Source organism: Pongo abelii, chromosome X, assembly GCF_028885655.2.
Source record: "Pongo abelii isolate AG06213 chromosome X, NHGRI_mPonAbe1-v2.0_pri, whole genome shotgun sequence".
NCBI classification, from domain to species: Eukaryota; Metazoa; Chordata; class Mammalia; order Primates; family Hominidae; genus Pongo; species Pongo abelii.
In genome coordinates, this window is record NC_072008.2 from 84,255,077 (window position 1) to 84,280,958 (window position 25,882).

A 25,882-nucleotide genomic window follows, 5' to 3' on the forward strand; every position below is an offset into this window, starting at 1 on the left:
CTTTTATGTATACTAATCAAGAAAAAAAAGAAGACTCAAATTACTAAAATTACAGATAAAATATGCAACCAATTATGAAAATATAATGGATTATAAAAGCATGCTGTGAACAACTCTATGGCAAATTAGAAACAAATTAGATAACTTGGACAAAATGGAAACATTCCTAGCAAGACACAAACTATAGAACTGACTTGGGAAGAAACAGAAACTCTGCAGAGACCTATATAACAAACTTAGAGTGTGAATTAATAATAATAACAATAATAAAAAATAAAAATAATCAACAACTTTTTACAAAGCAAAGCTCAGTACATCATGGCTTCACTGGTGAATTACATCAAATGTTTAAAAAACAAATACCAGTACTTTTCCCACTCTTCCAAATATTAGAAGTGAAGAAAGCACTTCCCAACCCATTCCATGAGGCCATCACTACCCTGCATTCAAAGCCAGATGAAGAAGTCAGAAGAAAATAAAACAACTAACTAATATTCTCTGTAAATATAGACACAAATGAAATTCAAAAAAATATAAAATGGATTATAAGCTATTAACAAATAGAATTTATCCCAGGATGGAAGATTGTTTTAACATCTGAAAACCAATGTTATATATTATATCAATTGAAGGGAAAAAGACATAAACATCTCAACAGACACAGAAAAATCATTTGACAAAATCCAATACCTTACCAAGACAAAAATTCCCAACCAAATAGAAGACATTTTCTCTACATGTTAAAGAACATTTATAAAAAACTCACAGCTAAAATTATATTCATGATGAAAGGGTGAAAGTATGAATGTCATTCCCCCAAGATTGGGAACAAGACATGGATGTCCACTCTCACCACTTATATTCAACATTATCCTGGAGGTCCTAGTCAAAGCAAATAGGAAAAAAGAAAGAAAAGCCATCCAGATTAGAAAGAAGGATGTATAAATCATTCTACTATAAAGACACATGCTTGTGAATGTTCACTGCAGCACTATTCACAGTAGCAAAGAAATGAAATCAACTTAAATGCCCAACAATGACAAATTAGAGAAAGAAAATGTGGGACACATACAACATGAAATGCAGCCATAAAACAATAATGAGATCATGTCTTTTGCGGGAACATGGATAGATCTGGAAGCTATTACCCTTAGCAAAATAATGCAGCAAAAGAAAACCAAATATCGCATGTTCTCACTTATAATTGCGAGCTACATGATAAGAACTTATGAACACAAAGAAGGAAACGAAAGACACTGGGCTCTACCTGAGAGTTGGAGGAAGGAGAGGAGCAGATAAGATAAGTATTAGGTACTGGGCTTACTACCTGTGTGATGAAATAATATGTACAACAAACCTCCATGACAAGTGTTTATCTATGTAACAAATCTTCACATGAACCTCCAAACCCAAAATAAAAGTTAAAAAAATTTAAAAAACTATATTCACAATTGACAAAACCTATACAAAGAAAAGGAATCTACTACAAAATTATTAGAGCTAATAATAGTTCTAATAGTTCTAAGAAACCAGTTCAGCAAGATTGCCTCATACAAGTTCAATATACAAAAATCAATTATACTTCTATGCTCTAGCAATGAACAACCTGGAAATGAAATTAAGAATACAATTTCACTTATTGCCATTTATATACAATTTATATAATATGAATAATTTGTAAAAAAATTAAAACAATAAAGAAATTTAGGAATAAATTTAACAAAGAAGTGCAAATTTAACAAAGAAATGCATTGAAAACTGCAAAATATCATGAAAATAATTATAGGTAAGTTAAAGAAAAGTCATCCGTGATCTTGAAAGTGAAGAATGAATTTGGAGAAATCACAGTTCCAGATTTCAAAACTTAATAGAAAGCAATAGCCATCAAGACAATGTGCCACTGGCATAGGGATAGACATATTAGTCAATGAAATAGGTTCGAGAGTTTGGACATAACCCATACATCTATGGCCAAGACAATTTACTGCAGAAAAATAGCCCCCTTAAACAAATGGTGCTGGAAGAACTGGATGTCCACATGTGAAAGTATGAGATATAAACAAATGAAATAAAAATGGATCATAGACCTAAATGTAACAGGTAACATTATAAAAGTCTTAGCAGAAAACATAGCAATATATTATGATTTTGGTTTAGACAATATCTGCTTGGTTACAACAGAGGAAGGTATAAATGATAGAAGAGAACACTGACAAGTTGGACTTTATCAGAATGAAAAATCTTTATATTTCAAGGGGCACAATCAAGAAAATGAAAAGATAATTCAAACACTGGGGGGACACATTTACAAATTATATATCTCCCACATGTCTTATATCCAGAATATATAAAGAACTCTTATAATTCAATAGAAAAAGACAAGTAAATGAATAAAAAGTTGGTAAAGAACATTAATAGACATTTCTCTAATGCAGATAAACAAACAGCCAATACCCATATGAAGATGCTCAGTATCACTAGCCACTGGGGAAAATGCAAATCTAGACATAAGAAGGTACCTGTTCTCCCTCACTAGGATGATTATAATGCAAAAGAGAGACAAGTGTTAACAAGGCTATGGAGTAACTGGATCCCTTATGTATTACTGGTGGGATTGTTTAATAGTGCAGCTACTTTGGCAAACAGTCTGCCAATTCTTCAAGAGGTTAAAAGTTTAACACATAGGATCCAGCAATTCCACCTTTTTATATACAGTCATGAACCACATAATAATATTTCAGTCAACAATAGACAACATATATGAATGTATTCTCATAAGGTTATAACAGAGCTGAAAATTCCTGTCACTTGGTGACATTATAGGCATCATAACATCATAGTGCAATGAATTACTTGTATGTTTTGAGTGATCTAGTGTAAACAAACCTACTGCTCTGCCAGTCATATAAAAGTATAGCACATACAATTATGTAAATTACATATTTAATAATTATAACAAATGACTATTTTATGATTTATGTATATATTCTACTCATTTTAGGATGTATATACTGTCTTTATTTTAGCATATACTTCTACTTATGAAAATGATTAACCGTAAGACAGCTTCAGGCAGGTACTTCAGGAGGTATTCCAGAAGAAGACATTGTTATCATAGGAGATGACAGCTCCATGCATGTTATTGTCCCTAAAGACCTTCCAGTGGGACAAGAGGTGGAGGTGGAAGACAATGATATTGATGATCTTGACCTTTTGGAGGTCTAGGCTAATGTGCATGTTTTGTGACTTTAGTTTTTAACAAAAGTTTGAAAGGAAAAAAAAAATAGAAAAAAAGCCTATAGACAAAGGACATAAAGAAAGAAAATACTTTTGTATAGCTGTACAATGTGTTCGTATTTTAAACTAAGTGTTATTACAAAACAGTCAAAATGTTTAAAAATTAAAAAGTCTGTAAAGTAAAAAAGTTACAATAAGTTAAGGTTAACTTATTGAAGAAAAAAATATTTTGAATACATTTAGTGTAGCCTAAATATACAGTTTATATAAACTACAGTAGTGTATGATAATGTCCTAGGCCTTCACATTCACTTATCACTAACTGACTCACCAAGAGCAACTTCTACCCCTCCAAGTTCTATGAATGGTAAGCGCCCTATAGAGGTGTGCCATCTTTTATACCATATTTTTACTGTACCTTTTCTATGTTTAGATACACAGATACTCTCCATTGCATTACAATTGCCTACAGTATTGAGCACAGTAACATGCTGTACAGGTTTGTAGCCTAAGAGCAATAGATTATGCCATATAGCCTAGTTGTGTAGTAGGATATACCATCTAGGTTTGCGTAAGTACACTTCATGAGTTTGGCACAATGATGAAATCGCCTAAGGACATATTTCTGAGAACATTTTCCCATCATTAAGTGACTGAAAATGTAGTCATGTAAAAACTCATACACAAATAAATGTTTATAGCAGCTGATATGGTTTGGATATTTGTCCCTTAAAAATCTCATGTTAAAAGGTAATTTCCAGTGTTGGAGGTGGGGCCTGGTGGAAGGTGCTTGAATCATGGGGGTGTATCCCTTACAAATGGTTTAGTGTCATCCCCTTGGTGATGAGTGAGTTCACTCAAGTTCTGGTTGTTTAAAAGTGTGTGGTGGACCTTCCCACTCTCTCTCTTGGTCCTGCTCTCATCATATGAGAAGCCTGCTCCACCTTTGCCTTCCCCCAAGCTTGTAAGCTTCCTGAGGCCCTCACCAGAAGCAGATGCTGGCACCACACTTCTTTTATTATCTGTAGAACCGTGAGCCAATGAAACCTCTTTTCTTTATAAATTATCCAGTCTGTAGTATCTCTTTATCACAACTCAAAAATGTCCTAACACAGAAAATTTGTGCCAGGAGTAGAATGTTGCTATGAGGATAACTGAAAATGTGGAAGTGGCTTTGGAACTGGATAAATGGCTGCAGTTGGAAAAGTTTGGAGGGCTGAGAAGAATACAGGAAGCTGAGGGAAAGTATGGGACATCTTAGTGACTGGTCAAATGATTGTGATCAAAATGCTGACAGTCGATCAACAGCGAAGTCCAAGCTGATGAGGTCTCAGACGGAAATGAGAAACTTACTAGGAATTGGAGCAAAGATCACCTTTATTATGCCTTAGCAAAGATTTCGGCTGCACAGTTGTCCATGCCCTAGGGATCTGTGGAAAATTAAACTTAAGAGTGATGAGTGGCTGGGTGCAGTGGCTCACACCTGTAATCTCAGCACTTTGGGAGGCTGAGGAGGGCGGATCACGAGGTCAGGAGATCGAGACCATCCTGGCTAACACGGTGAAACCCCGTCTCTACTAAAAATACAAAAAATTAGCTGGGCGCGGTGGTGGGCACCTGTAGTCCCAGCTACTCGGGAGGCTGAGGCAGGAGAATGGCATGAACCCAGGAGGCGGAGCTTGCAGTGAGCCGAGATAGTGCCACTGCACTCCAGCCTGGGGGACAGAGCCAGACTCCGTCTCAAAAAAAAAAAAAAAGAGTGATGAGTTAGGGTGTCTGGTAGAATAAATTTCTAAGCAGTAAAACTTTCAAGATGTGGTCTAACTGCTTGTAACAGTCTCAGCTCAGATGTGGGAGCAAAAAATGACTTAAATTTGGAGCTTCTATTTAACAGGGAAGCAGAGCACAAAAGTTTGGAAAATTTGCAGTCTAGCCATGTGGTAGAAAAAAAAGGCTGTTTTCAGGAGAAGAGTCTAAGTAGATTGTGAAGCAACCACTTGCTAGAGAGATCAGTATGACAAAAACAGAGCCAAGTGCTGATAGCCAAGACAATGGTATAAGGGCCTCAAATGCATTTCAGAGATCTATGAGGCAACTCCTCCCATCATAGACCCAGAGGCTTAGGAGAAAAGAATAGTTTTGTTGAACAGGCCTGGGACACCACCTCAGGAGGCTGCACCCTGTATCCCTGCTGCTCCAGCTTCAGCCATAGCTCAAAATGCACAAGGTACAGCTCAGGACACTGCTTTAGAGGGCACAAGCCGTAAGCCTTAGTGGCTTCCACATAGTGTCAAGTGTGCAGATGCTCAGAATGCAAGTATGAAGGAACCGTGGTGGCTTCCACCTATATTTCAGAAAATGTATCAGAAAGCCTGGGTGCTCAGGCAGAAGCCTGCCACAGAGGTGGAGCAATGACAGAAATACTAAACCCAGCATGACACCCATTAAATCTTAAAGCTCCAACATAATCCTTGACTCCATGTCCCACATCTAGGAAACACTAGTGCAATGGGTGGGCTCCCAAGGCCTTGGGCAGCTTCGCCTCTGTAGCTTTGCAGGCTGCAGCCCTTGTTGTGCTCTCATAGATTGGAGATAAATTTGAGGCTGGAGCCCCCACAGAGACTACCCACCAGGGCACTGCCTAGTGGAGTTGTGGAAAGGGGGTCACTGTCCTGCAGACCCCAGAATGGTAGACTCACCAGAACCTTGCACCCTCTGCCTCTAAAAGCCACAGACACTCAACTCTAACAAGGGATGCAGTCTGGAGTCAAGCATTATGTTGGAGCTTTAGGATTTAATGACTGCCTTGCTGGGTTTAGGACTTGGTGGGGTCTATTGCCCCTTTATTTAGGCTGATTTCTCCCTTTTGGTATGGAAATGTTTATCCAATGCCAGTGTCACCATTGTATCTTGGAAGTAAAAATCTTGTATTGATTTTACAGGCTCATAGGTGGAAGGGGATGATTCTCAGATGAGACTTAGGCTTTATACTTGACATTGGAACAAGTTAGGACTTTGGGGGCACTGTTGGTAAAGGATTGTTGTAGTTTGCAATGTGAGAAGGACATGAGATTTGGGAGGCCAGGGGTGGAATTATATGGTTTGGATATTTGTCCCCTCCAAATCTCATGTTGAAATATAATCTCAAGTGTTGGAGGTAGGGCCTGGTGTGAGGTGTTTTGATAATGGGGGTGTATCCCTCATGAGTGGCTTAGCACTATCCCCTAGGTGATAAATGAGTTCACTTGAGATTTGCTTGTTTAAAAGTGTGTGGCACCTCCCCTGACCCTTGCTCTTATTCTTTCCATATGAGAAACCTGCTCCCCCTTCACCTTCTGCCATGATTATAAACTTCCCTAGGCCTTCACCAGAAGCAGATGCTGGCACCATGCTTCTTGTACTGTCTGAGGAACCATGATCCAAAGAAATATCTTTTCTTTATAAATAACCCAGCCTCAGGTATTCATTTATAGCAATGCAAAAATGGCCTAACACAGCAGCTTTATTCATGATAATTCAGAAGTGAAAACAATTCAAATGTCCATACACTGACAAATGATTTAATGAAATATGGTTTATCCATACAATGGAATATTATTAGGCAACAAAAATATCGAAGTACTGATACATGATACAATGTGGATGAACCTTGAAAATGTCACCAAAGTGAAATAATTCAGTCACAGAAAGGCAACATATAGTATGATTCTATTTACGTGGAATGTTCAGAATGGAAAAACAAATCTATAAAGACAGAGAGTATATTAGTTGTTGTCCAGGAGTGGGGAGGTGAGGGGAATAGGGAGTGACTGCTTATGGTTTATTTTTACCCTTCTGTGCATGTTCCAAAATTTCATTATCATGATAGTTGCACCACTCTGTAAATATTGTAAACATAATTGAATTGTATACTCTAAACAGATTATTTATGGTATATAAAGGCAAGATTTGGCCTGCATGTCATACTTTACCAGTTCCTGACCTAAGTAGTAGAATTCCAATTAGTGGGACAGGAAAAAATAATAGGCAGAGATAGGACAATGGTTTGAAGGGAATTCTTTTGTCCTTTCTAAGACACATCACATTGGTGAATATATACAAATATAGAAAGAAAGTGAAGCAAAGTAGATTTTCTTACTTTTCCCCAATAAACATACATCCAGCATTAGAATTACTAGCTATTTTAGTTCCTTCACAGTCATGTGCTACTGAAATACATGTCTTGTCCTTTTCAGAAGGAAGGTGATGAGATCTCTGTATATGGTAGCAAAGAGATTATGTTAGTGATGGATACCTGAAGAATGAGAAACTATGTAATCACAATCAGAGTGAATTTGTAAATTCCTACACACTAACATGGTAGCTTTTCACATAATAATGTTAATAATAAGTAACATGTATTAAAAGTTTCCTAAGTGCTTTGTTTATATTAACTTGCTTATACCTTATGACATCACCTTAAAGTAGATTCTATGTTATCTACATTTTACAAATGAGGACAATAAGGCATTGAGGTGTTAAATTGTCTGTCCAAGATCAAAGAGCTAATGAGTAGCAGAACCAAGTTTGGAATACAAGTAGAACTCTAGACACTTTAATTTTAACCACTGTGCTATATGACCATATGATTTCCAGTTTGGAAAGGATATGGCCGGGTGCAGTGGCTCACGCCTGTAATCCCAGCACTTTGGGAGGCCGAGGCGGGTGGATCACAAGGTCAGGAGATCGAGACCATCCTGGCTAACACGGAGAAACACTGTCTCTACTAAAACTACAAAAAATTAGCCAGGCATGGTGGCGGGCGCCTGTGGTCCCAGCTACTCGGGAGGCTGAGGCAGGAGAATGGCATGAACCCAGGAGGCAGAGCTTGCAGTGAGCCAAGATCGTGCCACTACACTCCAGCCTGGGCGACAGAGCAAGACTCTGTCTCCAAAAAAAAAAAAAAAAAAAAAAAGTTTGGAAAGGATAAAAAACATTAACAAATTCAACTATTTTTTCAAATAGTTTAAAATTATTCAAATTATTTATTCAAATAAAATATTACATAAAAATTATCTATGTAAAACATTTTAACATGGAACCCATTGAGTTGATGGCCTGGAGTCCTGCCTTTGTGGATCCCCCAGAGATTTTTCAAACATTTTGAGAATTTGATGTAGCCTAAATTTTCTTCCTTTACTTAAATCTCTCTATGATATTTCTATTTTAGTCTGCTCGGGCTGCCATAGCAAAATACCATAGGCTGGGTGGCTTAAACAACAGAAATTGATTCTCTCAAAGTTCTGGAGGCCGGAAAGTCCAATATCAATGTCCCAGCAGGTTCATTTTCTGATGAGGGCTTTCTTCCTGGCTTGCAGGTGGTTACCTTCTTACCATGTCATCACATGGAAGAGAGAGAGAAAGCAAACAGAGAGAGCAGGCAAGCAAGCTCTGGTGCCTCTTCCTTTTATTATGAGGCAACCAGCTGTTTCACATTAGGACCCCACCCTTATGATCTCATTTAACTTTTTTCACATGCTCTAAGGCCCCACCTCCAAATACAGTCACATTGAGGGTTAGTGTTTCAACATAATGAATTTGGGGGAGGGACACAAAATTCAGTCCATAGCAATCCCAATCATAAATACTCTAGCTTCTGTTTTCATATGTTCATGAGAAGGAAAAGTATTTGCTTGCCTATGCTGTCCTTGTTATTAATAGCTTTTGACAAAAATAATAATTTGAATGATCTTTCTTACATTCAGCAAGTATATGTCTTTTGGGAGTTTGTATACACAGCTTCTAATTCTTCCCTTTAGGATTGTGTTAATAAATCTGCTCACATTAAGGGACTTGGCTCTGTAGCTGGTGCATAGTACTTACTCAATAAGATGTTATTATTATTTTGTCTAACAGTCTAACAGACACTGAATTATTTATAGGTAATTATGATATGCTCCATTCAAAACTCCCATATTCTTCTCTTCTACACACTAAACATCTTCAGTTTTTTCAACTATTTTGTCTTGTAAAGACTTTTTTTAACCATTTTTGATGCTTTCTTATTGTATTCTCTCCTGAAGTATAGCTGCCTGAACTTCATAAAGCTATTTTAGGAGTGGTCTGACTATCTCAGAGTAGAATAGAACTGTTACCTCCAATGTTCTAGACAGTTTATTTTCATTAATACACACTAAGGTAATATTTAGTTTTTTTGTGGGTTTTGGTGGCTATTGATCATTTTTCACTGAGCTTGAGCTGAGTCAGCTGTAATTACTCAATCTTTTCTACATGAGATACTGCTTACCCACATCTCTCCTGTTCTTTAAGTGATTGTTCACTTTTTTTTTTTGATATGAGAGTCAAGCAAGACACTTTTCCTATTTACAGTCCATTTTACTGTAGCCAGCCCTTGTTAAGATCCTGCTGGATCTGCAATGATACAACTTACCAAAGCTCCATCACAGTTCCAAGCTTGCTGGTAGGCCTTTCTTGTAGCACAGAGAAATACTGAGGCAAAAAGTGAGACCCATGGTATAATTGAGACATAGTGTTGTCAGCTTGTATCTGTGTGCAGCTGGTTGCTCCAGCAACAACTGGAATACAATGTAGGTCTGAAAAGATGGGAAGTATCTAATACATATCTTACTTAGCTATAACCTTGAACAATCCTCTAAGTATTTAAATGCTTTGTGCTTAATTTTCCTCATGTACAAAGAGAGTACAGTAATCTGCTCTATCTATCTTGTAGGGTTATTGGACAGAGGAAATAAGAGACAAGATATGACAAGAAACATACTTCAGTTTTCATTGTTTGAGCACCTGAATCCAGCAATGCTTGAAGTCCTGAAATTCTTAGGTAGATGAGCTAACACATTTTTGTTTGGTAAACTCAATTTGAATTGGATTTCAGTCACCTGCATATGAAAGAGTCCTGACTGAAATCTGGGGTTGGGCAAAGGATGACTGGGTCAATGTAATAATAATCCCTGTGAATTAGAGTGCCTACTATTTTTTTCTCTCACAGAAGACATATAGAAAACAGAACAAAAAGAACAGTGATGAGATGGATACATGGGGAGGCTCCAGAAAGTGGCAGGTGGTTTGGGGTTCCCCTATTGAATAGCTGATTAATAACTTGACAGAAAGCATGGCCTTTTGGGATGGGAAACCACGGACTCAGGTATTTCCTACATGGGGTAAGGGAAGCATCTTAGTTACTACTGTGGGACTAGCATCTTGTTGGGCTAACAGAAAAGAACTGAGTTTGTGCTCTATCTAGGTCTCTAGACATGACCTTTGTTTAATAGGTGATGGGAAGCAAAAATAAAATGGTAAATGCTAATAAATGTTGATAGATGGTTTCAAGTAGCTTTGATCTAATAAAAATTAGAAAGCAGGTCAACATCAAAGATATCATCTCTTGCTGAGTATAATTTCCAAAGCAAAAACACTGGGAAAATGTGCTCAAAACATGTAGGTGCCTTCCAGATTTTAAAGATGGGGACTGGTGATGTGCACATAAAACTTGAAATATAAATAGCTATTTTGGGATTGATTATTTTACTCTAATAGAGAGTTTCAAATTAGTTTCCTTTTCCCCAACAAAAAGGAGCTTCAGCAAACCCTTGAGATTAGAAGGGAGCAATAGAAGCAACTTAGCCCAGTTCTCTAACCCGAGGAAGAATTGCTTATTCCTGATCAATCTTGATTTTCTACTGTATGTAAGTAATATACGGAGACTATACCTATAAAATACTTCACCTCTGTATGTCCCAAAAAAAGCATCTTTGAAATCTACTGACCTCTGCCCCTTTAAGTCAGAGCTAGGGTACAAGGCAGAAAAATCAATACACTGTAGCCTACAGTCAGCTCTACCTCCTTGGTCATCCAAGAATATCTGTCCCTCTTTAGAGTTCTGCACAGATACAGAGAATGTTGCCTATGAACCTCTCTTATTCTTCACTCTGGCTAAAATAGGTCTGCTCACCATCTCCACCATTAATTCATCTTTTCTTCTTCCTTTTTCTGCAGTTCTCAGTCTTTTTGTATTCCTTTCATACATAGCCCCCAATTATCTATCCCCATTCTATTTCCTCTGTTAATTTATCTTTACCCCACGGTGCTTTTGAAACAGGACCAGGCAGGCATTTGTGAGTTGGTGGGGTTTTGCCTCTTTCATCTTTTACATTCCTGACATAGCCTATTCTGTTTTTGTTGTTGTTGTTGTTTTGTTTTGTTTTTGTTTGTTTGTTTTGAGATGGAGTTTCACTCTGTCGCCAGGCTTGAGTGTAGTGGCGTGATCTCGGCTCACCGTAACCTCCGCCTCTGCCTGGTTCAAGCAATTTTCCTGCCTCAGCCTCCTGAGTAGCTGGGACTACAGGCATGCCCCACCACGCTGAGCTAATTTTTGTATTTTTAGTAGAGACAGGGTTTCACCATGTTGGCCAGGATGGTCTCCATCTCTTGACCTCGTGATCCGCCCACCTCGGCATCCCAAAGTGCTGGGATTACAGGCATGAGCCACCATGCCCCACTGACATAATCAATTCTTTATGGGCACATGCAGAAGTACAGACAATTACTAAAAAAACAGATATTCCAATTTAAGGACTGCAGACATGCTTTAAGTTATTTTACCTTTTTGGATATTTATTTTATTAATCCTATTAAGTTTAAGCTAAAATTCCAAAAAGTTTTCTATCAGACTAATTCACTATGAAGGTAGATGGTTTGGGAGTTCCCTAGGGTTCTCAACAAGTCAATTTTGATTTTAAATTCTTTCTTGAATGATTTTCTTATTCTCCCACTAATCCTAGCTCCTGTTACATGCTGCAATGTAAAACAGAGTTGACCAATCTTAGCTCTCATGGAAAACATTCTATATTGGGTTCCCAACACTCATTTCAACACCTTTCCACATTGGCTTCTTGTACTATTAAGTCAGAAAAACTAAAATCTACATTACATGGACACAAACTATATATGCATATATATATATGCATCTGACATACAACAAGTGACTCAGGTTTGGTCAAGTGAAGAAATACTTATGATACCTGGAGATGGAAGAAAGCAATATGAGGCTGGAGCCATTATGGGAAGATTGAATATTCTGGAAAGAATTATGACTGAGGCATTTCATTCCTTTAGAGAATCTGGGAAAACTGTCATATGCATTCTCAAATGTCATAAGTATTGAGTGGTGGATATTGACCACACTAGTGTTGTTGCTAGAATACTATCATGGTATGACTGGGCATTGACCTTGGCTAAGTTCTTCCTGTCTGTGTGGCATTTAAGCTTGGTTCTTTGTCTCTCCTAGAGATTTGGTGATTTATCTAATAATCTTTAATTAATCATTTTCTGTCTAAATTAAATAGAGTTCATTTTAGAGTGTCTATAATTAAAAACCTAACCTATGTAGCTTAAACATTTTACCCCAGCAATAGTGGTTAGAGTCATTTGAAAATATATCAGTGGAATGATTTAGAGCTCAAAAGCCTTCCTTTCACAGAAAGGACTAGAGACACCATAGACTAAATACAGAAAGGGCTTTTAAAATAAGCCCTTTTAAAATATTCCTTATTTAAAAATCCTTTATTATTTAAAAACTCCTTTCTGTATTTTGTCAATGGTGTCTCTAGTCTTAAGGGCATCTGAACAGATCCTTTCCCAAATATTAAATAGGGGAAAGACCAAAATGTATACTATTTAGAGAGATATGGTAGTGAAGAAAGAGACTGTCTGGGACAACATAAATACCACCAAAGCAAATTTGAGAGATTGCGTTTTCCACTTCCAAGCCATCTTGGCTTTTCCACTTCCAAGCTATAGAAAATGAGCAGGTGTCTTCTCTCTGGGCCTTAGTTATCTTAAAATAAGGTCAGTAATTTCTAACTTTTTTTGGGTCATGTACTATAAAGAAGGTTATTGTAGCAATAGAACTTTTTTTAGTAAAATACATACACAGAGTTTCTCTTTCACACACACATGCACACACACACTCAAACATTTTTGTACAATTTGAGATTTTTTAAGCTTAAAATTACATTAAATATCATGGATACAGCCAATGTAGTCAATATTTTCTTTCCTTTTTTTATCACCCTTCCTCTCCTGCCTTTACTCAGATCTGAAAGTACCAGCATAAGCCTGTATCTAAAACAAGAAGTACTCACTTTAGCACCTACGGTGACTCTCAGAAGAAATATCAAGGCAATTAGAAAGATGTACATATGAGAGTTCATCTCTCAAAATAATTAACACTGAACTAACTCTGATTATGCCATATTTGGACAAGGTTTGTAACTCACTGGGCTTCAATTTCATCACCTGTAAAATGAGGAAGTTGGACAGATCAGCGGTTTGTAACCATTCGGGGGATTACTATCTGATAAACCCTTATGCTGGGCCCTTCCTGCCATGTTGCACTTCCTGATAGCAGAGAGTCTGAGGTGGCAATGTTCATTAGTCCAGTGATTCTTAACATGTTTTTGGTCCCAGACTCCTTTAAGAATCTGATTAAAACTATGAACTTTCTCTTAAGAAAAATGCATGTAAGAGTGCAAACAAGATTTCATAAATGCTTTCAGAGATTCAAGGACCGTCTGAAGTCTATGCATGGCTCACCAGTAAAAATCTATGCCCAGTAAGATGTCTAAGAATCCTTTTACTTCCAATATTCCACAAGTCTCTAATGTGGTCAGCATGTTTGGCTTAAGACAAAATTGTGTGGTAAATACTTCTCCACACTCTTCTCATTTCTCTTTAGTATTCCTTTCTTTTTTTTTTTTTTGTCACATTTTCTTTTTATTTATTTATTTATTTATTTTTTTTCTCCCTCCTCCCCCCACCCCACAACAGTCCCCGAAGTGTGATGTTCCCCTTCCTGTGTCCATGTGTTCTCATTGTTCAATTCCCACCTATGAGTGAGAATATGCGGTGTTTGGTTTTTTGTTCTTGCGATAGTTTACTGAGAATGATGATTTCCAATTTCATCCATGTCCCTACAAAGGACGTGAACTCATCATTTTTTATGGCTGCATAGTATTCCATGGTGTATATGTGCCACATTTTCTTAATCCAGTCTATCATTGTTGGACATTTGGGTTGGTTCCAAGTCTTTGCTATTGTGAATAATGCCGCAATAAACATACGTGTGCATGTGTCTTTATAGCAGCATGATTTATAGTCCTTTGGGTATATACCCAGTAATGGGATGGCTGGATCAAATGGAATTTCTAGTTCTAGATCCCTGAGGAATCGCCACACTGACTTCCACAAGGGTTAAACTAGTTTACAGTCCCACCAACAGTGTAAAAGTGTTCCTATTTCTCCACATCCTCTCAGGGCAATTAGGCAAGAGAAGGAAATAAAGGGTATTCAATTAGGAAAAGAGGAAGTCAAATTGTCCCTGTTTGCAGATGACATGATAGTATATCTAGAAAACCCCATTGTCTCAGCCCAAAATCTCCTTAAGCTGATAAGCAACTTCAGCAAAGTCTCAGGATACAAAATCAATGTACAAAAATCACAAGCATTCTTATACATCAATAACAGACAAACAGAGAGCCAAATCATGAGTGAACTCCCATTCACAATTGCTTCAAAGAGAATAAAATACCTAGGAATCCAACTTACAAGGGATGTGAAGGACCTCTTCAAGGAGAACTACAAACCACTGCTCAAGGAAATAAAAGAGGATACAAACAAATGGAAGAACATTCCATGCTCATGGGTAGGAGGAATCAATATCATGAAAATGGCCATCGTTCCAAGGTAATTTACAGATTCAATGCCATGCCCATCAAGTTACCAATGACTTTCTTCACAGAATTGGAAAAAACTACTTTAAAGTTCATATGGAACCAAAAAAGAGCCCGCATCACCAAGTCAATCCTAAGCCAAAAGAACAAAGCTGGAGGCATCACACTACCTGACTTCAAACTATACTAGTATTCCTTTCTTGTTAATTGTACTGAAATTGCCAGGGTCTCTTCTGAGAGTGGATTTACCTGATAAAGTTACACTAACTCCTAATAAAATAAAACCTTAATGAGGAATTTGAGGCTACACATTTACCCTTCCCAACAGAGTTTGCTTCTGCAAAAAGGGCACAGAAGGGGAATAGCCAAAAAGAACACCCTTGAAATATTAGCTTTTCAAACCAGTGGCAGGTATGTGAGTGGATTTTTGTGGGTTATAACACTTGCATTGAGTATTTTATTGTGTGCGATAGATGACTTTCCACTCTGTCTATTCATAATAGTGTTTCTTTCTCTATAGGGCCTTGTCCACATGTGCATACAGGAATGCAGGCTGTATAAAATGACTTTTGTGGACCCCAGCTGAATCTCCTATCACCAAGTTCTGCTTATTGCTAATTGTAAGGACTTAAAATCAATAAAAATAAAACCACTCCTGGCTTGGATTCTTGTCTTAGTATGTAGATCCAAACAATACTCCTCTGCTCTATTCCCCTGAGTATTACTTTTGATTGGAAAATCCAGTGTTCATTTGTACCTAAACTATAATTTTTAGTATAATATATTCTGGACATTTTTCCAATAATAAATTAGGTTCCTTTCAGGCTGCAAACTTGCCCTAACATACAATCACACCATTAATTTTCATTTTGGGCACTGTATTTTGAACGATTTATTCCTTCCTTTATCTTATGCATAAAAAATAGAAATTAAATTAGCAAGTTAAAATTTACTACATTGGGTTTGCAAACAATCATGATCTTGAGTAAAGTGGCATTTTGCATTTGGACACTGGAGCTTTTATCTGGTACAGAAACCACTTTCCACTCATTCCCCTTCACTTTGTTCGTAGACTCAGTATATTTCTGCAAAATAAATTCTGTCTCCCACCATATTCTGTAATTAATTCGGAGACTATCCCCTAAGGGAAAACAAAACATACCGGTAGCAGATAGAACTGAAAATTCTGGCAAGGTAGGAGGGAGTTTACCAGGTGGTCGACCCTGTAACTGCTTGAAATTGGGGTACTGAGAAATATACAATCTCTCTAATGCTGCCATAACCCCATCATCCCAAGACTGGGGATTTTTCTCTTAGCCCTGTGAATTTGCTGAATCTATATTAATAAGTTCTTCTCTTATTTTCTAATTTTTAAAATAATAATGATTAGTAAAATTCAGTTGCAGTATCGTACTTTACCAAAGGTATCACTATAACCTGAGAATCGGCAGTGACGTTCTTTGGCTTGAAATCTCCTTAATTTCACAACTCCAAATCCATACTGAGCATTTTTTTTTTTTTTTTGACTATCAAAGTTGTATAATTTGGGGAAAGTTACTTAACATATCTGAACCTGTTTTATCAAATATAAAATGGGGTCAGAATTAAACCTAAAATATGGAGTTGTTTTGATGAATAAATAAAATAATGATTGTAAAACACATTCATATCAAACACAATGCCTGGCACATTGCCAACTCTCAGGCCATAAAATACCTTTGTCATTCACAAAAAAGTATTTTACTTAAACAAGGAATGAATATAATTAGTACTTTAACTCATAACTCCCACCCCAAAACAATTTGAATAACTGATTTTTAAAATGTTTTTAATCCTTTAATTGTAGCACTCTTATATTTTACTGATGTTGATTAGTTAATTCTATGCAATTGCAAGGCCAGACATAAAGCACATTGCATATTATAGAATGCTAAATAAATTTTAGTCATGATTAAATCGTAACTATTAAAAATATTAAAAGTTCTTGGAATGTGAGGGTCCCTTGTATTTAAAATTGTAGGCCTGATGGTATGAATGTTTAGAAAAACTACATTAATCATAATCTATACTGTACCATGTAATCTTTTATTTACAGTATAACAAGGAAGCCAACTTGAGACCTAGTAATTTTAGAATCACAAGGTAAACATTAAATAATAATGAAACATTCATTATAAAGGAAATTATCTCCTCAAACCAATATTAAGAGCTGAAACTTTTACTTTGCTTCCACTTTAATATATTTTATATTTTGGAGTTGCTCTATAGGGAAAGAATAAAAGAAACATTTGGGTCTCTATTCTTAATTTAAGAAGGCTTAACCTTTTTCTTTTTCTTTTTCTAGATCTTTTAAGAAGATCTAAATGAGTCAAAATGTCTCCTTCATATATATATACATATATATATATTCTGGACATATATACATATATATGTATACATATACACATATATATTCTGGACATATATACATATATATGTATATATATATATACATACCTCTTGGTATCCTCATTTTCCTCCTGATTGCTTCCACCAAATAAGCTGCATATACATATATATATATATATATATGTATATGCAGAGCCATGAAATATAGTTTTTGAGTCCATTTAATATTTGACCTTGCCTCTGTAACTAAAGAAAAACCCTTGCCACAGATAATGTAACTACAAATAAATCACCATTTCATAGACGCCATGAGACATTGGCCAGATGGAAATGATTTTGGTAAAAACATTCTCTTAAGAGTCAAAAAACCCTGTTTCAGATCCCAACTTTATCATTAATTAACTGTGAGACTTGAACTAGGTTCCTTCTTTCTTACTTTCTTCATCTTTAAAATGAGAGCTTAGACTATAACATCACTCATATCCCCTTCAGCTCTGATATGCTATAATTGAACCAACTTGGAGTGAAAGTTCAGAAGTTCCTATAGGATTATTTCCTTTGGTTCTAGTTAGGCTCAAGCTTCTTGACCTAAATAGAAAAGATAAGAGCAGTATCACTCAGGGAATTTCACCAGTGGGTGTTTTATTTCAAACCACATGAAATTTGTCTCCTGTGAGCTCTATCTGAGGCTGAAAATTCAAAAGATGTGTGTTCCACAAAAGGAGAAAGACATGCTTGCATCCAAAGCTTATTTGGTGGAAGCAATCAGGAGGAAAATGAAGATACCGAGAGGTGAGCCAGTAAAACGTGGCAAGAGCTATGGGTTTTAAGAAATACAAATAATATTTCTGTTCTTTACTTACTAAAATCTTGTGGTTCTTAACAGGCCCAGCCCAAACCCTTCTTCTCCTGGAAGACTTGCCTGACTTCTATAATAAAACTGTACTCATTAATCTAGCTCTCTAAGATCCTCGACTTCTCTGAAATCTTACGGCACTAGATATGACTTTCTTAGGCCCTTATTATATTCATGTTGTCTTATATTTGGGGCAATTGCATTATACATATTATATATATATATAATCTGCTTAATTGGATTCTAAAGAGTTTCTGGGACATGGCATCCTTTCCTTTGCCATCAGCCCTCTGCCACTCTGTCCTTTATTCTCACCTCCCCAGTTGAATTTGATCCACTGCTCTACACTTAAGAGTTATTCAATATATGTTTGCTGAGTGGAGCTAAGGCTGTATGAGGAAAGAGCCCATCACAATAAACTCTAGACACACTAAGGCAAGTCAAAAAAATATTTCTGTAAACAAACAAACATAGTATTACCCACATCATCTGCCAGAACCCGACACACAGAATCAGAAGACAATGCCAGGGCAATATATTTCTGCCTGTTGTAAACGTGTCTGGCCCAATACATATTTAGATTAATTTACTCTTTGGCTGGGCTCAGTGGCTCATGCTTGTAATCCCAGCACTTTGGGAGGCTGAGGCAGGTGGATCACTTGAGGCCAGGAGTTCAACACCAGCCTGGCCAACATGGTGAAAACCCATCTCTACTAAAAATACAAAAATTAGCCGGGAGTAGTGGCACATGCCTATAATACCAAGCTACTCAGATGGCTGAGGGATAAGAATTGCTTGAACCCAGGAGGCAGAGGTTGCAGTGAGCCAAGATCGGACCACTGCACCTCAGCCTGGGTGAAAGAGCAAGAATCTGTCAAAAACAAAACAAAACAAAACAAAAAAAAACCTTTTTCCCCTTATATTTTTCTCCAGTTGCTCAAGACAATTCTCACTAAAGCTAGCCTATGACAAAATTGTTATTTTGCTTTTGGCAGTTCAGTTTTCCTATCCTTGGATCTCTTCAGTTTTCCTTTATATCCTGTTCTTAACATGTTCTCCTACCTTTACAGTTGTAAACTCATTCACACCAAGGTTTTCAAATAAGTATATTTCTAGGAGAATGAGAATTTTAAAATCAAGACTTCAGGAAGAAAGAAATTCTTGCCTCTAGAGGACTGGTGTTTCAGGCAAAGTGGAGGTGATATTTTGAGGTGGAGAGCCCTCCAGGTATTCCCTATAATATACCACACAGGTATGTCCTGGCATGAGACTGGACCTGCAATAACATGTTTTTTCTTCCATGGCCTATGTGAAAAGTCCCCTTACTCTGATATGGAGATATTACCCAAGTCATGGGTATTACCTCCAGTTGCTTCCTGTTCATCTACCTTTGGGAGTGGGGAGGGGAGTGTTAGGTGCCTAATACAGTGTGGCACTGGTCTCAGGGGTCTGGAACTCTGAGACTCCTTGGAACACCATCTTCAAGAGCCTGTGGCAATGGGTCTGGGCTGCAGAAAACCAACCTCTTTTCATTGGATCCTGCCTAACCATTGAGAAGAAATGGGGATTTACCTGCACTTCTTGGTAACAGGGACCCTGAGGGCAATGTGAAGTGGGTGGACAGGAAGTGGAAGGTGGATTATGGCTCCAGATTCCTCTTAAGGAGTGGGGTATTTAATTCAATGTCAGAATTTTAGAAGTTTGTGTATTCAAGAATGCCCTAGGCAGAGATCATGCTCACCTTCACCTCTTCTGTTGGCAACTTTCTAGGGAACATTCTTGAGAATGTTCACTTTGATAACTGAATGCAAGTGAGAGGCTGTGAGAAAGGATCACCCTAAGATTGCGGTGGCCCACTATCTATGCAAGCAACTCGAGGGCTCCTAGCTTCAGCAAAGGACTCCATAGGCAAATAGGCTGTGTGTTATCATGAGCTCAAAGCTGAGTGCAACCACAGAAGACAATGCACTGTGGCCCTCGAAATAGAAAGGAGAATTTCTTTTCCTAAGTGTGAAGCTTTGCAGGCTCTACATGCAGCCTGTAGTGTAGCCCTGCATCATTAACTGGGGTGGGCGGGGGCGGAGAGAATGAAAGCAAAAGAGCATGCTGGCTGCCCCCTGGAAAACGGAAATGTTCAGTGTACACAGAGAGTGGCTTGCATATTTCACTCTGACATCTTACTACTATGCTTTTCAACATGATAGTGGTTAGATATTCCTGATAATTTTAATTTTTTTTCCTTTTGCTTTCATAATTTTTCTTTTGGCTTTCTTTAATTTTGTATTATTTTTACTTTTATTTATTTTCTTCCTTCCCTCCTTCTCTCCTGTATTCCTTCCTTCGTTCGTTCGTTCCTTCCTTCCTTCCTTCCTCTCCTTTCCTTTTCTTTCTCTTTCTTCTTTCTCTTTCTTTCTTTCTTTTTCTTTCTTTCTTTCTCTCTCTCTCTCTCTTTCCTTCTTTCTTTCTTTCTTTTTCTCCTTTTGCTAGTGAAGGAGAATTGGATTGGTTATTTTCAGAACAGGGAGCCTAAATTGATGAACAAATCAGTAGCATCCTTGTTGGAGTGGCCATCACATGAATTCTTTGGAGATCTCTGAAGAAAACAGAAAGAAACTGAAATGGTAGGTTCTAATTATTTATGCATAATTAGCTCTCATCTGTGCGTTTTTCCCTTAATATGTAGAACTGGACTCTTCACACAAGGAACTGTACAACTTGTCAAGTCTAAGCATGGTTATGGATATAATGAACTTGGACCATCCTTAAATGTCATTTCATTGGTATTTGAACAAACAAAAATGATTGTATGATGGGCTGCTGGAGGAGGGAGGCAACTTTAAACTTGGGAAAATATAAGTTTGACATGGAGAGATTTTTAATAATGTGTTTAGCTCAATTGATATTGAATAAAATAGTCCTGTGAACATTTGCAATTTAACCTATTTTGTATTAAGTAGAGTTGCTTACATAAAGGTGCAGGATAATTTTTATCTAGTCTGCTATAACTCTTTGGGGGTGCTATTTTTATCTGCTGCATAATTAAACTGGTTAACTCTTTGCCCTTTTCAAAATGAATGATTATTTGAAAAATGAGAGATACAATATTTCAGGACCTTAGCTAATATAAATGCATGTTCCTATCAGCTTGTGTAAGTTACTTATTTTCACTGTAAAAGTTAATTGTTGCAATTAATGATAGATATAAAGATTCTGTTTTCAAACACATTTAAGAAAACTTGTTTATAATGAGAGAAAGAGGAAATAAGAAAGATAACAGGCACAGTTGCTCTGTTTTTCATAGATAAGCTCTATCTACAATAGTAAGTAATCAGCACATTAAAAAAATCAACAATGGTTAAAATGATTTTGAATTTAATTTACATTTCTAGATACTCAAAATTGACTTATTTTGACAAAATGTAAGTGAAATTATTTCCTTGTTTTCATGTTGTCTCTTTTTTGTGCTCCAAGAGAAAATGTTTAGGACAGTGCCTTTTGACTTTAAATCATATGATGATACTATAAATGGTGTGTAACTGCTAGGAGCTGCATTCAGAGACTAAAAGAAAAAAGTCATGAATTCCTATGTGAGAGAGAGATAGAAATGAGGAGGGATGTGGTACAACATGACCCAGGATTAAATCTCAAGTAACTTTCCTGCTCCTTCCTCTCCTGTCAACAGTAATGTACATGGACTTTATTTTATACTGCTCAAAATTTTTCATAAAAGGAAAAGTTATAGTTTTATTCAATAAGCAGAACTATATGCTTTAGAGAGCTTTGGAACATTCAGCAAAGAGTATTTTGTTTTTCCTTTAGCTTCTGTAAATATCAGATATAAACACAAAAACATTAAGCTTATAGAGAGGATTAAAGTCCTTCCACCCAGGGCAAGATTATACCAGTCACACTGGCAAACATTTGGATATGCCAAGAAGTTTGTGTCCAAGAAGGATGTACTTTTAATTACAGATAATGTGCTTTGCACTTGTGAACACATGTACTGCTCTGCTTTGCTATATTTTTGTAATAATATTTGTGTGAGACAGGAACCACCTAGTGTACCTATTTTGTTGGGGCCAGATTAATATGATGCTGAATAATGTAAAGATGAGTAAACACAAAGTGAGTCATAGACTGCTCCCAATATCTCACTGAATTTCAGCTGAAGACCCCTAGGAATGAATGCACTTCATTATGCCCCTTTGTACTAGGTAACTGAAAGGAAGAGGACAAAGAAACACACCTTCTGCATTCCGCTCATAGATACTTTTGGCACCAGTCAGCTACCCAGAACCAAAAAGGGAAGTAAACTCCTTTTGCTGATCTCCACCCAATCCTGATAAAAGCAGGGCACAGAAGGTGATTCTTCCCTTGCCCATTAAAGTGACTCCCCACCCAAAACCTTCTTTTTATGCTATAGGTCTCAAGAATCAGTCTCTAGATCCCTAGTCAGAGGATAAGAAATTGTCAGAAACAGATTCAGCTCTTGTCACTTTCAGAGCAATGGCAAACATCTGAGACTTTTATGCTTTGGGAATTAAAGTAGGTTCATAGTGTACATTGTGCAGTTGGAAAAATGAGACTCATAGAGGTGAAGTGACTGGGTCAAGTACCTCTGTCTGTCTGTGACAGAGACAAAGGTAGAATCCAGGTCTCTTCATACCTTGTCCAGTGCTGTGTTCATTTCTCCTTGCTGACTATCAAGGTTTGTGGATTAAGAGACGTGCATTATTCATTGGGAAACATTAAAATATTTCATTTTGAGAGCATTCAAGAATCTTTCAATAACAGGCACACTTCAGGTTTCTCCCAAAGGCCCTAATATTGTAACAGACCTTGAGTTGTTGGGCTTTACCACTGTTTCCTTCCAAGAATAGGAAAGAGTTTTTCCTACTGTGCTCATAGAAAAAAAAAACCCAAAGTGCAAATTGATACTAGATGCTGTAATACAAGATTAACAAAGACCTGGCCATATACTGGAAGTGTATGTGCTGTATTGAGTGTCAGAGCAACAATACAGCCAATTCGTTAGACAAAAGAGAGTATGCAGGAGGTCCTGAGGTCTAGGAGATTCCAGATTTGAGAAAGGAGTGAAGATTTTAGGGTATCTTGTCTGACAAAAACAGACATATGTGGTTGATCAACTAAGGTGAGAGTGTGAGGAAGATAAATATATACAGTAAGTGACAGTATGTGAATCCTGAAAAGGAATACAGTAATTAGTGGCTTGAATATTACTAATGTTTGTCATATAACCGAGTGCTATCTGAGATCTGAAAATTAAAGTGGGTTCTTCTGGTATAGTCTTTGAAAGATAAAGAGTGTGCTCCAGAGGCATCTTTTTCCTTTGCAGCAACAGCTGCATTAGCAGCATCCAGAGATCAAGATGCAGACAGAGCTCCTGACAAATAATCAGATATGCAAGATATTAGCCAAAATCAAGTCTGTATGGACTCTGGAAACTCGGTTATGGGTCAAGAAGTTCACTAAATTTAGTTATCTAGTGAGGAAACTAAAATTTAACCATTATCAGGTTCAGTTATGTGGGTCATGCAGAAGCATGACTTGTGCCCACCGTGGGAGCCAGGGTTGCCAATTCAGACTCAGTTGTGTCTTGGATAGCATAAATGCTATCTCTCTGGAAACCTAAAATATATGCAAATATCTCACCAAGTCAAAAGTGCCCATCAACTCCTTTCCTACTTCCTGACATAATATTTGTTTCTTCAAAAAGCTTTTACAAAATGTCACACTGCTTAGGGCAGAAAATAAGGTTTTCTCTACATTCTCAGCAACGATGAAAGGCTTTACTATTGTAATTATTATTTAGCTAAATTTTTTTCAGCTTTACTTGGCAGATGAGATTCAGTATTTCTTATAAGCTAATCACATGTTACCAGATATTTCTTATAAATCAATGACTTTTTTTTGAGACAGGGTCTCACCCTGTTACCTTGGCTGCAATGCAGTGGCATGATCACAGCTCACTGCAGACTTGATCCCCTCAGGCTCAGATGACTCTCCTACCTCAGCCTCCCAAGGAGCTGAGACCATAGCCATGCACCACCACGCAAAGCCAACTTTTGTACTTTTTTTGTGGAGACAGGGTTTTGACTTGTCTGGAGCTCTTGGCCTTGAGCAATCTCCCAACCTTGGCCTCCTAAAGTGCTGGGATTACAGGTGTGAGCCCCTGCACTCAGCCCCAATGACATATTTCTGTATGATAAAATAATCCTTACAACTTAAGTATAGGATGACAGTGATGAAATCCTTTACTGTTCAAAGTATTTAATCTATTTTAGGTAATACTGATGACCTATAAGTTACTTCTTTAAAACTAAAAGTGTGTTATTTTAGGTGTCTACTCTATTTGAAGTGTCAGGCCAAATGGTGTGCTGAAAAATGAATAACATGTAGAAGATAGACTAGTTTATTATTTCTCACATACGTTTTTACAATTAAATATTATGAGCAAAATATATTATGAGATGAAAGAGCCCACAGAGTCTATTTTTTAAAATTTACATTTTATTTTAAACTGTAGTTTCATGGCCCCTATTAATTTTCATACTGAAGGACTTACTCATTTAATTTTCTAAAGACGTATTTCTTTGACTTTTTTCCCCACATCCTTATGACAATAGCATTCTGCTTCTGTATTCTTTGGTCCAGTTTTTACTGGGATCTGTTTTTATTTTTATCTTTTTTTCCCCTTTATTTTTATACCTTATAATTATAAATGTATCCGCTGACTTCTCGCTCTTCTAAGAAAGTTAGGGTTAAAGCTAGGTAGTACTGATTTTGTAATATTTCATAAAACTAACTCAATTTAACAAAGGAAAGTTCAGTAACTTGACCTAGCATTAGTCTCTCTGAGGAAGAACTATTGACCCTAGAAATAGAGTTTTGTATCAAAAGTCACAGTGCATATCAAGACATCTGGTACAGTAATACCTTTCTCTCTGAAATGCTATGACTTCTAAAAGTTTATTAGGGTTAAAAAGAGAATTCTACCTAGCTGAAGCAGAGTATGAATATAACAGACTAGACTGTAAAGTGGCTGGTCTAGATAATCCATCCAGATTATTTAGGGAAGGCAGATTTGTGACCCAAGTTATCCTGAGTGAGGGATCATATATTGGGTTTGGGGATACCCAGTTTTGCTCTGACATCTTGCTGAAAGGCTCTTTTGATCATGGAGAATAGATTAAACCTCCCTCAGTTTTTTTGTTTTTTGTTTTTTGTTTTTTTTGCCATGAAATTTGGTTAAGCAAACACTATGAGGACATTCTGTAACCTGCAGAGAGAAAAGGGCTGTTTTTCAGAATAGAGACTATAACCTGGATTATATTTGATGTATAATTACTTGTTAATGACTGATTTAGTTCTAAGTTACAGTTTTAAGAATTTTACATTAAGAAATATTATCTTTGTGTCTGTTTGGGTTTTTCCCAGGGAAATATTTACTCAGAAATTTTAAAACTAACTGATCTCTGGGAATCATTAAATTTGAAAATATCTGTGACATAGTCCAATAGAGAAAAATGATTAAAGTTGATCACCCCAGGTTATAAGTTATTCCTTGACTGGAACTTGGGCCAAACATGAATGACCAGAGTAAAACTATAGGCTAAATCAATATCTGAAGAAT

General features: G+C 36.9%; 1 protein-coding gene across 1 annotated transcript in view; it reads left to right on the plus strand.

Annotated features, from left to right (window-relative positions):
* Positions 1 to 20,355: 20,355 nt before the first annotated feature.
* The window catches only part of GPR174 (G protein-coupled receptor 174), a 30,593-nt gene continuing 25,066 nt past the window's right edge, over positions 20,356 to 25,882 (plus strand). Inside the window, exon 1 of the mRNA XM_054544769.1 lies at positions 20,356 to 20,849. The gene's annotated coding sequence lies outside the window, so the exon portion shown is untranslated. The remainder of the gene's footprint in view (positions 20,850 to 25,882) is intronic.